This window comes from Lolium rigidum, chromosome 3, assembly GCF_022539505.1.
Source record: "Lolium rigidum isolate FL_2022 chromosome 3, APGP_CSIRO_Lrig_0.1, whole genome shotgun sequence".
Lineage (NCBI taxonomy): Eukaryota > Viridiplantae > Streptophyta > Magnoliopsida > Poales > Poaceae > Lolium > Lolium rigidum.
In genome coordinates, this window is record NC_061510.1 from 266,672,700 (window position 1) to 266,679,072 (window position 6,373).

Genomic DNA, 6,373 nt, shown 5'->3' on the forward strand with positions numbered 1-6,373 from the left:
GGAGGCCCAACACTGTCTACAAGAATAGAAGCACCCGTAGAAATCAAGCACTTTTCTGGCACCGCTGCCGGGGACGAATCAAGACACTCCATCAAGCCTGTCAACCGCCATCAAACCTCCCACGTCAACCACGCGCCAGTTGTGGACAGTAAGTACTTTTCTGGCGCCGTTGCCGGGGAGGAAAGGTAAAAGGCACTCATACTCCGGTCCCAGGTAACTAAGTACTTTTCTGTTGCCGTTGTGTGTGCTCGAAGCTATTTCCTTTAGATCATGCAATTGCATCTTTTTGTTTCTTGTTTTTATTTTCACTAGTTAGGCATAATGGAAAACAACAAAAATTTTGGTGAGCTTTTTAATCTTTTTCCTGAGTTAGAATTGTTTGATGCTAAAATTAAAAAACCTATGGAACCTTATTTGCATGCTAGTAGCGATGTTATTAGTATGAATGCAATTACTGCTAATGCTATGGAGAAGTCTAAGCTTGGGGAAGCTAGTTTTTGTGATCTTTTTAGCTTCCCATCTTTAGGGGAGAAAAATTGCTCTAATAATACTTTATCTCCCATATGCGATAACTCTAATGATGCTTGTGATATTTTAAATGCACCTACTGAAAGTATTCCATATAAAATCCCTATGAAAATTATTGAACGTGTTGTGGATAACCGCTATGAAGGGGATGGAACTGTCCATCCTGGAGATCAGTTACTCTTTTTGCATGAATTATGCGGGTTATTCAAGTGTGCAGGTATCTCTATGGATGAAGTGAAGAAGAAATTATTCTCTATGTCGTTGTCAGGTAAAGCGGCGCATTGGTATAAACTGCTGAAGGATGAGCATTCTCTTGATTGGAAGGATATTGTGCCTCTATTTTATTCTAAATTCTATCCTCCAAGTGAAATTCACAAAGACCGAAACCGAATATATAATTTCTGGCCTAATAATGGAGAGAGTATTGCCCAAGCATGGGAGAGATTGAAGTCTTTAATGCTCAAATGCCCCAATCATGAGCTTCCTGGTAATATCATCATTGATAATTTCTATGCAAGACTTTCTTTTCAAGATAAAACCTTGCTTGGATACTGCTTGTTCTCGGATCATTCACGCGCAATAAAGAAGAGTTTAAATGGGACCTTCTTAATCGGATTCAGGAGAATGTCGAAGATTGGGAGAACGACAAAGGTAAAGAGTCGGGTATAAATTATGATTATGAATGCATTGAAACTTTTATGGATACTGATAAAATTCGAAATATGAGTGCTACTTATGGTCTTGACTCTCAAGTTATTGCAAATCTTTATAAAGCTTTTGCCTCTCATTTTGAATTGCCTAGGAAGAATTTTGATAAGTATCATGAACCTTTTAAAGACGCTTGCATGAGGGATGAAATTGTTATTAATGATTGCAATAAGCATGCCCAAACTTCTGAAGATGCTATTTCCTATAAGGATGTTAATTTTTGTGGAATGCATAGACCTTGTGGAATTAATCAAACAGAAGATGAATATTGTATCCATCATATTAATGAAAAAACTAGAAAGTGGTCTAGGGCTCTAGATAATCTTGGTAAAAAAGTTTGTGCCCTCTATCCTTTTATTTGTGAACTTTGCCATAGAGCGGGTCATTTTAATTTTCAATGCTCCTCCAATAATAATTCGAACCCCATGAGTGCTGCAAATTTGTATTGTGATGATGAAATTACTCCTAATCAGCATGATGAACTTACTTTATTTTTGTGGTGTGAAGAGTTATCAAGAAAAATCTCTTTGTTACATATGAGTGATCTTGATATTAATGATGTCCTGCATGGGTGTTTTTCTTATTGCATTGATAATTGCCATACAAATACTTACATACAAAATATTTTAGAAGATGACACCTTGCCAAAATATGATAGGACCGCTGTGTGTTTTGAACTTATTAATGAAAAGGAGGAATCCTCCCAAGTTTCTTCTATTGTTTCTGGAAATAAAGCAGGTTATGTGGAGAAGCCTCTCATCAAGCCTCTCCCTCCTAAAGAAGGGAACGAGGAGAAGGAGAAGGAGAAGAAGAAGAACGGAACGAAGAAGAAGAAGAAGAAGAAGAAGAAGGGGAATAAAAAGAAAGAGGTAACAACATATCCCCGCGTGTATGAGATAACGATAGGTAACCGTAAGTATGTTGCTCCTGATGATTATTATGATAATGAATCTGAGTACAATGATCTTCCTATGCCCTTTACCTACATTAGTGATCATGATTTGAAAGAGCACACTACTTTTGATATTGCAAATCTCTGGGAAACTAATTCTGAAAATGATAATGTTAATAATTGCCATAGTATCAGTACTATCCATGCTTCCTCTCATAATGATATAGAAAGCTCTAAGCTTGGGGACGTTTGAAAATCCTTTTGCTACTGATCATTATATGTTTGATACATCTCCTTCTAGTAACAATGATGGTATGGTCACAGATGAACATACTGTGAAAGATAACTATTCTATTTCTTATGATGACACTGTGCCTCCAATCTTTGATGATTATTATAAAGAATGCTATGATATAGGTTATAACTATCCTTATGAAACTTGTCATAGTTATGATTGGATTGCCAAAAACAATTCCCTTAGTATGCAACTTGTTTACCATGTTCAAATTCTTGATAATGATCTTGCTCCAATTACTATTAATGAGAAGAATTCTTCTTATGCCAAAATTAATGATACTTTTATGCATATGAACCATGATAAGAATGTTTTAAGTGATGGTTATATTGTGGATTTCATCAATGATGCTACTGAAAGTTATTATGAGAGAGGGAAACATGGTTATATGCATCTTAATAATATTAAGTTTCCCCTCTTTATGTTGAGAATATTGAAGTTGCGCTTGTGTTATCTTCCTATGCTTGTCACTTTGCTCCTCATGAATTTATTTGTGTACAAGATTCCTTTTCATAGGAAGTGGGTTAGACTTAAATGTGTTTTGAATTTGCTTCTTGATGCCCTCTTTTGCTTCAACTCTTATTTCTTGGGAGTGCATCATTGAAATTACTGAGCCCATCTTAATGGCTATAAAGAAAGCACTTCTTGGGAGATAACCCATGTGTTTATTTTACTACAGAAATTTTTGTTTTATATTTGAGTCTTGGAAGTTGTTACTACTGTAGCAACCGCTCCTTATCTTATTTTATTGCATTGTTGTGCCAAGTAAAGTCTTTGATAGCAAGGTTGATACTAGATTTGGATTACTGCGCAGAAGCAGTTTCTGTCCGTCACGAATTTGGGCAGGGTTCTCTGTAGGTAACTCAGAAAAATCTGCCAATTTACGTGCGTGATCCTCAGACATGTACGCAACTTTCATTCAATTTGAACTTTTCATCTGAGCAAGTTAAGTGCCTCTGGAAAATTCGTCTTTACGGACTGTTCTGTTTTGACAGATTCTGCCTTTTATTTCGCATTGCCTCTTTTGCTGTGTTGGATGGATTTCTTTGTTCCATTGACTTCCAGTAGCTTTGGGCAATGTCCAGAAGTATTAAGAATGATTGTGTCACCTCTGAACATGTGAAATTTTTGATTATGCACTAACCCTCTAATGAGTTTGCTTTAAGTTTGGTGTGGAGGAAGTTTTCAAGGGTCAAGAGAGGAGGATGATATACTATGATCAAGAAGAGTGAAGAGTCTAAGCTTGGGGATGCCCCCGTGGTTCATCCCTGCATATTTCAAGAAGACTCAAGCGTATAAGCTTGGGGATGCCCAAGGCATCCCCTTCTTCATCGGCAACTTATCAGGTTTCTTTTCTTGAAACTATATTTTTATTCGGTCACATCTTATGTGCTTTACTTGGAGCGTCTGTGTGCCTTTATTTTTGTTTTGTTATTTTCATTCTCTGAATAAATGCTGCTCCGCTGGTTCATATGAACACATGTGTTCTTAGCTTTTAATGTTCATGGCGAAGGTTGAAACTGCTTCATTAATTGTTATATGGTTGGAAACAGAAAATGCTAATGTGGTAATTGGTATAATGCACTACAAGAAAAGTTCTGATAGACAACGTCTCAAAATCGTCCGCTAAGGGGTATTTTTCGTCGCCTATGGGCCTAACCCGACGATATGGGTTCCGTTGTCGAAACTGCGTCAGGCAAAGTCCTACGACGATTTTTTCGGTCCGTCGCGCCTGGGCGCCCTTCCGCCACGGAAAATCGGACCGTTGCCCAAGTATTTATGGGAGCCCGTTGACTGCTGACGTCATGCAAACTGACACGTGGCAGACGCCGTTAACTGGCAGTTAACGACGTTAACCGGCAGTTAACGACGTTAACCGGCTGAAACCCCGTGGTAGATGGTAGGCCCACACGAGGCCTGCCACGTCTTAAGCGGGCCGGCCCATTAAGTTTGCGGGCGGGCCAGCTGACTTAGTTTGACCGGTCAACTATATAGCTGGGCTGGTCCATTAGTTACGTGGACCGGGCCTAACCTCTAAGGTTGACTGGTCAAAACTTTAATGGGCCGGCCCACTAAGCATGTGGGCCGGGCCGAATGCACTCGTTTGACCGGTCAACAGGCAAAAGGGCCGACCCACAAGACATGTGGGACCCACTTTCTGTTATCGGGCGGCCCATTTAACAAGTGGGGTCCACCTTAAAGCAAGTGGGCCGGCCCAGTTAGCATGTGGGTCCCACTTTCCGCTATCGGGCCGGCCCATTTAGTACGTGGCGTCCACATTAGATCAAATGGGCTGGCCCAACAAGCCGATGGGCGGGCCAAAAGCACGAGGTGGGTCCCACTTTCTGTTAAAGGGCCGACCCATTTAGTATGTGGGGTCCACCATATAGCAAGTGGGCCGGCCCAACAAGATAGTGGGCCGGGCCAAAAACACAGTGGGTCCCACTTTCCGAGTTAAAGGGCTGGCCCATTTAGTATGTGGGGTCCACCATATAGCAAGTGGGCGGCCCAACAAGATAGTGGGCGGGCCAAAAACACAGTGGGTCCCACTTTCTGTTAAAGGGCGGCCCATTTAGTATCCGGGGTCCACCATATAGCAAGTGGGCCGGCCCAACACGCTAGTGGGCGGGCCAAAAACACGAGTGGGTCCCACTTTCCTCTTAAAGGGCCGGCCGTTTAGTATATGGGGTCCACCATATAGACGAGTGGGCTGGCCCAACAAGATAGTGGGCGGGCCAAAAACACGAGTGGGTCCCGCTTTCTGTTAAAGGGCCGACCCATTTAGTATGTGGGGTCCACCATATAGCAAGTGGGCCGGCCCAACAAGATAGTGGGCCGGGCCAAAAACACAGGCAGGTCCCACTTTCGTCTTAAAGGGCCGGCCCATTTAGTATGTGGGGTCCACCACAAAAGCAATTGGGCTGGCCCAACTAGTTAGTGGGCCGGCCCAGTAGTTGGTGGGGTCCACCTTAAGGGCCTGTTTGGTGTGGCTTTTTTTGGCTTTTGGCTTTGGCAAAAGCCACCAAAAGCACCTAAATAGGTGCTTTTTTTGGCTTTTGGATTTTGGAAGCCAAAAGAATAGGATCTTTGTTTTTGGCTTCCAAAATCCAAAAGCCAAAAAAAGCACCTATTTAGGTGCTTTTGGTGGCTTTTGCCAAAGCTAAAAGCCAAAAAAAGCCACACCAAACAGGCCCTAAAGCAAGTGGGCCGGCCCAATTAGAGTGTGGGGTCCACCGTAAATCAAGTGGGCTGGCCCAATAAGTAAGTGGGCCAGCCCGTTTAGTTGCTGTTTATATGCCGGCATAATAGGCACTTTAGGATTTTGCGGGCCGACACATATGTGATTTCGCTTAATTGGGCCGTTTAAGGGATGGGAATTCGTGATTTAGATACTGCGAATATTTACGCAGCATTGATTTCTGTCGGATAGCCTCACTTACCACAAGCACCAAAGAAAAAATGCGCGAAAGAACTATAAAAACTAACTAAATATTACATCAGCTCGCAAGGCTTTGAAAAAATATTACGGAACCCGAGAGAAATTGAATGGTAATTAAACCTAGCAATACAATGAAGCGACCGGTAATCTTTTAAGTTGTCCATGCAGCACCTATATCTGAAACAAAGACATTACAAGTTAAGACAACAACAATGGAAAGGCAAAGACACTACAATATTGTTTGCCAAAGAATTTGGAACTCATCATTTCGTCATTATAACAAGATCATTGTAATGCGCACAATAAGCAAACAAAGAGTGCATGCCGCATACCAATAGCCAATATAACAGAGCACGTTAGAATGAAACAACGAGACTTACTACTTGTCGAGTCCCATGCAAACCAACATGTTCGGGGAGTACAAAATTGGCATGAACAACATAGTAGAAGGCTATAAATTTTGTAACGACGCGAGCAAGATGAAGTTATGATGGCTACATCTACGGAGCGG

The 6,373-nt window shown here is 41.5% G+C and overlaps 1 non-coding gene across 1 annotated transcript; it reads right to left on the reverse strand.

Annotated features, from left to right (window-relative positions):
* Positions 1-905: 905 nt before the first annotated feature.
* On the reverse strand, positions 906-1,011 carry LOC124704813. Its single transcript, XR_007003695.1, has one exon. It is a non-coding gene; the product is annotated as a small nucleolar RNA R71 (small nucleolar RNA).
* Between the last annotated feature and the right edge of the window lie 5,362 nt (positions 1,012-6,373).